Source organism: Barbus barbus, assembly GCF_936440315.1.
Source record: "Barbus barbus genome assembly, chromosome: 48".
NCBI lineage: Eukaryota > Metazoa > Chordata > Actinopteri > Cypriniformes > Cyprinidae > Barbus > Barbus barbus.
The window spans coordinates 7,613,686-7,623,728 of record NC_136726.1 but is presented as its reverse complement, the minus strand read 5'-3'; positions in this window follow the sequence as shown (position 1 = coordinate 7,623,728).

The window sequence follows — 10,043 nt, the reverse complement described above, 5'->3', positions numbered from 1 at the left end:
AGCAAAACAGCACAAAAATAAAAAAAATAAACAAAAACTTAAAAACTAATCAAAAACAAATTAACAAAAAAAAAAATCAAACATAAAATCACATAAAAACAAACAATGCAAAACAAAACAAAAAAACACAAACAAAAAACAAAACGAATAAAAAGCAAAAAAAAAACACAAAAGCAAAACAACAAAATAACAAATCACCTCACAAAAAAAAACTAAAAACACAACACATATCATAACACCACAAATCATCACAAAACAAAAAATTAAGCAAAATACAACAAATATAAAAACTAAACAAGACATTAAAAACTAAACAAGACATTAAAAACTAAACAAAATCAAATAAACAAAAAACCTCAAACAAACAAAAAAATCTCAAACACATAAAATCACACAAAAACTAAAAGATAAACCAAACAATGCAAAACAAAAAAATAAAAAGCACAAAAAACACAAAAGCAAAAAGCAAAACAACATAACAAATCACCTAACTAAAAACACAAAACAAAATGCAACACATATCAAAACAAAGCAAAAAAGCAAATAGCTAAATAAATTTAAAGGAAAATTATTTTCAAATGATTTTTCAAAGCTGTACATAAAACAAATATTATTGTATGTTTTACAAGAAAATACTATTTAATGTGTAAACTTCAAAATTTAACATTTGTTACTTTCCAGTTCTTTGTAATGGTTCATAAAATTTACTAGCAGTTTCTGAGTGAAAATAGTTTCCACACCAATTTTTTTTTCCCCAGTGTACAAAGAAATCTATACCATAAGCTGTGTTACTTCTTTAATAGCAGCAGATGGTCAGTTTGTTCAACCATAAATAAGTGGTTCATGATTTTCAAACAGTGTCTTCATGCTTTGTGTATGTGACAGTAGTTTATATTAGCGTAATGGATTTACAGCACGTTTCGCAGGGCTTTCTGGGCTATTCATATTTGAAGAAAGAACAAGAGCTGTCAGACACCACGTTTAAGGTGGATTAAGGTGGTACTAAAGTTGAAAATGCTTTCTCATAGGGAAGGGCAAGTGATTCTGTCTTCAACTGAATGAGAATCCACCTGCCCTGGCCTCAGGAAATCGCTATAAAATATGTGACTTTCTTTCTTAAAGTGACTCAGGTGTAACACTGAAGTTCAGGACTTACTGTATACTGTAATCAGTGGATGCCACCCTCCTGATACAAAACACTGACAAGCATTATTAAAATAACAGCAGTGGGAGATTTTAATTAAAATATTTCACTCTGTGTTCCAATTAACTAACGGCAGTACAATAACACATTCAAATAAAATGGGAAACTTTGAATTTAGGTTAATATTTTTTAGGTTCCATATTTAAAAAAAAAAGTAATTAATACTTTTATTCAGCATTAAATTGATTAAAAGACATGTATAATGTTACAAAAGATACATATTTCAAATTAATTCTGGTCTTTTGAACTTTCTGTTCATCAAAGAATCCTTAAAAATAAATGTCACATTTTCCACACAAATGTGAAACAACACAACTGTTTTTAACATTTGCACAGTATTTTTTTCTTTGTCAAACTATCTTGTACGTTCTCATTTGTACGTTTATCTTGCTGGTCAATGCACAGATTAGTACTGTGTATCTGAACCAACTTTACAAAACAAGAAAAGACAAAAACAAAAAAACACACATATAAATAAAAACAATAGACCTTTTTCACATTTCAGGGTTTCTCAGCAGCGGAAGTCGTCATAGTTGGGTAAACTTCGAGAGCAGTGAATGGGAGAGTACCACAAATATATTTTTTTGCATTCCCATTTGCTCAAATAGCAAAAGAAAAACACAACGATAGATTTTTCATGACTTCCAAAAAAAGGAAGGAAAAAAAATTGAGAGAGAACGATGTCAAATTTACCGTCCCTCCCATATACGCTGCATTTTTTGTAATTTGATGCAAAGGTGATTTAATACAAAGTATAGTGTTATAAATGTACATACATTTAAAAAATATATATAAAAAACTTTCGAAAATAAAGTGTCAACATAGTCTTGTGAAAAGAGTTTATCTTGGTCACTGCACAGAAAATACTATGTATTTGAACCTGCATTTTTACAGAACAAAAGAAGAAACAAAATAAATAAATAAATAAAGCAAAAACACAAACAAAAAAACAGCTGTTTGAAACTAGCAAAAGTTTATCTTGCACAGATTTTTGTGTATTGTGGATTTGATATTGTGCATTTGAAACTATGTTTTTACAAAACAAAAGAAGCCAAACAAACAAAACACTCACACAAACATGTTTGAACTTTGTTTTGTTGGTCATTGCACTAAACAGTATTGTGTTTTTAAAACTGAGGTTTTATTAAACAAAATAACGACACAAAAAATTGGCTGTAAATTATCTTGCTGCTCACTGCACTGAATAGCATTGTGCATATGAACCTGGGGTTATAGAAACAAAAAACAAAACATACACACACACATAACAGAAAACAATTGCTTGAAATGGGCTACATTTATCTTGCTGGTCACTGCATTGTGTATGCGCACCTTGGCTTTTACTAAACAACAAGACAAAACGAGAAATTGGCGATTAGTAAATTTAATCTGGCTGGTCACTGCACGTAATAGTATTGTGGGGGTTGTAGGTTTGTCTAGCCCCGCTCGCACCCTCCGATCCTCCTGTCTGACGTCTGCATCACACCTCCATTTGCAGACTTGCCCATTGTGTCTCTCTCTTTCTCTCTGCTGTAACCGTCTGACACATTATCACACACACCTTCTTAATTCAGGGGATTGTTAAGCAGAATAGTGATCATGAATGCACACACGTGTCTTTTTTAATGTGATAAGGGCGTTGTCTCTGCAGATTCTATAACTTCTTGCCTCTCTCTGACACCTGTCAGATTTTCACAAGCAATCTGCGAGACAGCACACTACATACATTTTCTTAGCACTGGAATTATACGCTGAATACTGATAGTCCTATTGGTGAGTAAAGATACAATCAAACACTTTCTATTGGTTTTCATCTTAGAATAAATGGATACTATTGTCAGCTTATGAACAAAATATGATTCAGTTTTGTGAACGAGCATGCAGATGCTGTCTGAACAGAAATCAGTATCAGTCACATTGACTCAGTGCTGAGTGAGCAGTGTTGGGATGGTTACTTTGAAAATGTAATAGGTTACAGATTACAAGTTACCCTACTGAAAAGGTAATAAGTAGCGTAATTTTCAATTACTTTATTAAAGGAATGTAACTGATTACATTTGATTACTTTTTGAAATTTCAATGTTTTCAACTGTTAATCATTTTGAAACATGTAAACCAGGCAGGGTTAACTTTACAGTAGTGCTCAACACTTATTACTGTCAGACTTCCAAAATCCTTCATCACTTGAATGAAGATTGTAATATTTTAATTTTAAAGGAGACATTGGACGCAAAATATCTTCATTTGCATATACAGGTGTCTTAGTAGTGCATAGACACAACCACCCTACAAATCCTTTTTTTAATCCCCCCAAAACCTAAACAGTTATCAAGCCAATATGATGTCATATTGTTCAGGCCCCTCCCACAACCTCTGATGTACTGTCCCATATTAGCATATTTCCAACCTCAGCCAGGCGTGCACACCTACCAGTCCCGAGCCCTCGCGGTGAGATGATTGGCTCCTCGGCATGGGCTGTGGCTCGCTACCACGCCCTGCCCTGGTTCCTTTCTTCCCGGAAGTGCACGAGGAGCTGATGAAGTCGTGGACGGCCCCTTTTTACGGCCAGAAGCGGCGCGTCTGCCTCCTCCATCCTGCTACCCTCGATGGCGGGATGGCTAAGGGTGACGCTGACATTTCCCAGGTGGAGAGAGCAGTCGTGGTGCACTTGTGCCCGCGAAACGCCGCCACTTGGAGGAATCGTCCACGTCTCCCGTCCAAAGCCTATGGGCTGACGGCTGCTCTTGCGGCCAAAGCTTACAACGCTGCGGGCCAGGCCGCCCCTGCCCTGCATGCCACGGCTATCCTGCGAGTACACAAGCCAAGGCATTAAATGCTACGGGCAATGGAAGTCACAGCGGAGTCCCTCGGGAAGGCGATGTCCACACACTTGTGGTCCAAAGTCGACAAAGTACACTTTCTCGATGCTCTCGTCTCCCAGGCTGGACTGTTCGTCGATACTGTCGAGGACTGTGCCCAGCAGTTCTCGGCAGTACTGCAGCAGATCGAGGCCGTCCAGCACATTTTGCCCCAGCATGATGCACCGCTCCGCCGCAGGGCAAGCCCCAGTCTGCTGGTCGCCGTGGGCGCCCTCCTGTGTTCCCCTGAGCTGCTCCGCCTTGTGCTGGAGCGTCGAGCCTCTTGCAGGAGTGTGGCGCCCCCCGGGTTCCAGCTGGCCCCGATATCGTCCAAGGAGGCAATAAAACGGCCCTGACACAGGCAACCCGGAGATGTGGGAAGCTGCTCTATCTCAGGAGATGGCGAGGTCAGCGCCGCTCCTTCCCCTGAAGGAGGGCTGGGGGAGAATCATTTCATTCTGTTCCGCCGCTGGCTCAAGGGCCAGTGGTACCCACATTGTCAAAAGAAAGAGCAATTTCCTTTTCCTCCGGGTTATCAGGTTCGTGGGTTGACAGTGTGCGATGCGCTGCCTCCTCACTCTCGCCCGCGACCTAGGGATGGGTACCGAAACTCGGTATTAAATCGGTCTCGGGGCTAAATTATGAAAGACCGGAGTATCGATAAGCTCTGACGTTATCGGTACTTCTGTCGGTATTGGAGAAATTAAGAAAACACACATACATTTATTGTTTCTCTCTCTCTCTCTCTCTCTCTCTCTCTCTCTCTCTATATATATATATATATATATATATATATGTCACCAGCTGTTTTTATGTGCAATAATATTCAAACATTTGTCTATGATGCATTTTTGCTATGCGCAATTCAGAAGCCAGATCGTGCTCACGCGGAGGAGCTTCAGAACACGCAACATGAAAGTCCTGTTTAATTATGATGGAAGAGAGAACTAACTATTCAAACATCTGCTCACACTTTAGGCCTGTGGCTGTTATATTAAGCTAAGTATTTTTTTTTTTTCGATTTTGGCTTCCAAGGATTATAGCCACATTTCTTCTAGCACAACTCCCTTCCCTTCATAACGGCGCGGATTCGTTCCTCCGAACCAAAACTTAACATCTGAATCAGCTCAATCAGTGATTGTTATAAAATGCCGTCTTTACTGTTGCTACATTGCAGGACATATTTGATAGTAAAACACTGAAAGTACAATCTGCACAAGTGATGCTGTTCCCCAGGCTGAAATATGCGCGCGTATGCCTGCGCGGCGGCGTGCTCCAAAACGGACAAGCAAAGTACACTTTGAGCTTCGGGCGCGTCGAAATAACACACAAAAATATGCCAGAAAATACACACAAAATGTGTCAAAATGGCCGGTTATGAGAGTCTTCACTTTTATGTTTTAAGTGGACGAGAACAGTTGGGAGAAAATCCGATGCGTGTCAGTATTGTCTTAAAGTGTCAGACTGGAGCTTGAGCCATCAATGTTAATCAAAGAACAAAATGCAAAGAGAAAATCACGCACCGCTCTTAATCTGAACAACGTTATAGCTTTAATAAACATAAATCTATCAGTACATACAGTGAAAACTATGCAGTGCTCATTTACATTTGATTACTTTTGTAATTACTTACCTGAACATTAATATTAGTAGACCTTCATGGAAAAATGAAAGCACTGTTTATTTCATTTCGTTTGTGTGTTTGTTTTATTGTATTTGTCAGTTTGTTTTACTTTGTTTCTTTGTTCATGTTGTTACTGTATCTTATCTTATGTATATAAAACACTAAAAATACCTGCACACTGGTGCATTTACAAATTGATGAAGTGCAGGCATTTTTAGTGTTTTATATACATCAGAATATAAACAAAGAAATAAAGTAAAACAAAAAGTACCGATAAGAATACCGTTAAAGTACCGGATCGATAAGCAGTATCGGTAAGAGTAGTAATACCGTTAAAACCTTAACGATACCCATCCCTACCGCGACCCATCTTGCCAGCGGCCAAGAGAGTGCGGTTCGGGGACGCAGTGCCTCCCCACGCACCTCTAGCCAGTCCCCTTTGGGACCCATGGAGTTCGGTAAGGATGCTTCAGAATGCACTGCCTTCTGTACCATCCAGCCCTACTCCCCTGTGCTGCACCACCGCAGGTACATTGATTGTGCTGTTGGAGCCCCTTGCACAGCATCTGGAAGCGTGATTTGCGCTACCCAACCCGTCTCGGTGGCTCGTGCGCACAATTCGACTCGGCTACACGATTCAGTTCGCCAGGCAACCTCCCAAGTACAGCGGCGTTCTCGAGACCTCAGTGGTAGCTCAGAACGCCCCTGTCTTGTGCGAGGAGATTGCTGTCCTCCTGGCAAAGGATGCAATCGAGCCGGTCCCTCCAGCTGAGATGAGGCAGGGGCTTTGCAGCCCTTACTTCATCGTACCCAAGAAAGGCGGTGGTCTTCGACCAATCCGGGATTGCGAGTCTTGAACCGGGGCCTGCACAGGCTCCCGTTCAAGATGTTGACGCACAGGCGCATGATCAGGTGCATCCAGCCCCAGGATTGGTTTGCAGCGTTCGACCTGAAGGATGCTTACTTTCATGTTTCGATCCTTCCGCGACACAGACCGTTCCTACGGTTTGTGTTCGAGGGTCAGGCATGGCAGTACAAGGTCCTCCCCTTCGGGCTCTCCCTGTCTCCCCGTGTCTTCACGAAGGTCGTAGAAGGCGCCCTTGCCCCGCTACGGGAAGTGGGCGTCAGGATCCTCAACTATCTCGACGACTGGCTCATTCTGGCCCAGTCCCGAGAGCAGTTGTGCGATCACAGGGAGCTGGTGCTACGGCACCTCAGCCAGTTGGGGCTTCGGGTCAACTGGGAAAAGAGCAAGCTCTCCCCTGTGCAGAGAATCTCTTTTCTCGGTGTGGAGTTAGACTCGGTGAGTATGACGGCGTGCCTCACGAGTGAGCGCGCCCAATCAGTGCTGAACTGCCTGAGTTCCTTCAGAGGCAGGACGGTGGTGCCACTGAAACAGTTTCAGAGGCTCCTGGGGCATATGGCATCCGCAGCGGCAGTCATGCCGCTCGGATTGCTTCATATGAGACCACTTCAGCACTGGTTGCACTCCCGAGTCCCGAGGTGGGCATGGTGCCGCGGTTCACTTCGGGTGAGTATCACACGCGAGTGTCGCCGCTCCTTCAGCCACTGGACGGACCTTGCTTTTCCACGGGCCGGGGTGCCCTTAGAACAAGTGTGCCGGCATGTTGTTGTCACAACAGATGCCTCCAGCACGGGCTGGGGCGCTACATGCAACGGGCAGGCAGCCTGGACGGGGCCTTGACTGCTTTGGCACATCAATTGCCTGGAGCTGTTGGCAGTGCACCTGGCCTTGTGGCAGTTTCGGCCACTGCTGCTAGGCAAGCATGTGTTGGTCCGTAAGGACAACACTGCGGCTGTGTCATACATCAACCGGGTGGGAGGTGTACGATCACGCCGCATGTCACAGCTCGCCCCCCAAATCCCCCTCTGGAGTCACACGCAGCTCAGATCGCTGTGCGCTGTCCACATTCCGGGGGAGCTCAATTGTGCGCCCGATGCACTCTCACGACAGCTCAATTTGCCTGGAGAGTGGCGACTCCATCCCGAGATGATCCGGCTGATCTGGAGTCGATTCGGGGAAGCTCAGGTAGATCTGTTTGCTTCCCGCGAGTCCTCCCACTGCCAGCTATATTCTCCCTGACCGAGGGGCCCCTCGGAACGGACGCACTGGCACACAGCTGGCCTCTGGCTTTACGCAAGTATGCATTTCCCCCAGTGAGCCTGCTCGCACAGACACTGTGCAAGGTGAGGGAGGACAAGGAGCAGGTCCTGCTGGTCGCGCCCTATTGGCCCACCCGGACCTGGTTTCCCGAACTCATTCTCCTCACGACAGCCCCTCCCTGGCGTATCCCTCTGAGGAAGGAACTCCTCTCTCAGGGGCTCGGCACCATATGGCACCCGCGTCCAGATCTGTAGAACCTACATGTGTGGCTCCTGGACGGGACGCGGCAGACTTAAGTGGTCTACCACAGGCCGTGGTAGACACCATCACTCAGGCCAGAGTTCCTTCAACAAGGCAAGCCTATGCACTGAAGTGGAGTCTGTTCGCGAACTGGTGTTCTTCTCGCCGGGAAGACCCCCGAAGATGCACGATTGGAGTAGTGCTTTCTTTCCTGCAAGAAAGGTTGGAGCGTAGGCTGTCACCCTCCACCTTGAAAGTGTATGTGGCTGCTATCGCAGCCCATCACAATGCAGTGGACGGCCGGTCCCTGGGAAAGCGTGATCTCCTCGTGAGGTTCCTGAGGGGTGCCAGGAGGTTGAATCCCCCTAGGTCACCCCTGATGCCCTCCTGGGACCTCTCTATCGTCCTGGCTGGACTTAAGAGGGGTCCCTTTGAGCCGCTGGACTCAGTCGAGCTGAAATTCCTGTCGCCTAAGACAGCGCTCCTGACCACGCTCACTTCCATCAAGAGGGTCGGGGACCTCCAAGCATTTTCGGTGAGCGAAGAGTGCCTTGTGTTTGGGCCGGACTACTCTCACGTTGTCTTGAGACCCCGGCCTGGATTGCCAGGGACACGTTCTCGGCTCCTCAGCGGGTAAAACCGGATGAGTGGATGCACCTGTCGCCCTTTTATACCCGTATGCACGGGGAGTGGCTCAGGTATGCAAAATCCACTAGCCAATTTCATTGGCGTTTTCTCTTAAGTCAGAGATGATTGGGGCTTCCAAGTAAATCCCCCTATGTCGTCACAACATAACGTCTACGCTCCCTCCATCAGGGAACGAGGGTTACGTACTGTGATGAGTTGGCTGCCTCCCCCCTTATTGTCATCACCACCCCGTCCCGTATTCGCCGCCCTTCACCAGGCTCCCGACGGGAGTGGGTGTGTAAGAGGAGGGGCGCTGAAACAGCCAGGGCTGGCGGTGTGTGATGAGGCGCACCTGATGTGAATAGAGCCTCATCACCGCCGCCGTTTAAATGCCGAGCGTGCCTCTCCTCGGGAGACCGGTCTCTTCCCCGTGCATGCACGCTGGTGTCCTCGTGGGTCCAGGAAGGGAGCGTCGAGTAGGAGGACTGCCGCACCCGTTAGACGGCCGACGGGCCAGGATGCCGGGCCGTCGAGTCCCCCAGAAGCTCCGGGGGCTTAGTAGAAGGACGTCGCCGCTGAAGGAAGCCGCCGCCACTCGCTCCCGGACCCCCCTGGACCCTTCCCTCCTGAACACTGCCCTCCTTCACAAGCCCCGCAGCACGACGAGGACACCAGATCCCTGTTTATTTTGGACACTTTTCCCCTTGGATACTATTTTTGTTTAATAAAAACCTCTCCGAGGCCTGACGCCACGCCCACTGTGTCTGTCGTTTGCTCCTCCCGCCACAATACGTAACCGAGACGTTCATGATCCAGCTGCACCAGACTTACTTTGAGATCATTCTGAGGTTAAATACATATTTTAAATCATAATAGTTTAATAGCTATGATACTGTTTTTGAAATCAAATCTTTGCATAGCTATGACAGGAAACACTGAAATCTAACAATGCATTAGAAAAAAAAAAGTTAATCTTAAAAAATAAAGCATATACATAAACCCATATAGGAAATAAAAGAGTTATCAAATAAGCATATTATAAACTCCTGAAACATTGGTGTTTCATATTTTAGAGCACTCACTGCAATTTATGAAATAAATCAATTAAATCTGTATGTGGGAGTGTGTGTGGAAAATAAATAAAGTAGATGTAACCCCTTTGTAATCCTTAACATTTTCATAAGTAACTAATTTAATTACATATTTTTTCTCAGTAAATGTAACTGATTACAGTTACTTTTATTTTGTAATTAAATTACATAGTTCCGTTACATGTAACTAGTCACTTCCCAACACTGTGAGTTAGTTTGATTACTTTCTGAGAAATATTCTGAGTATTTTTGTTTTTTTGAGTGTGGCCATTTG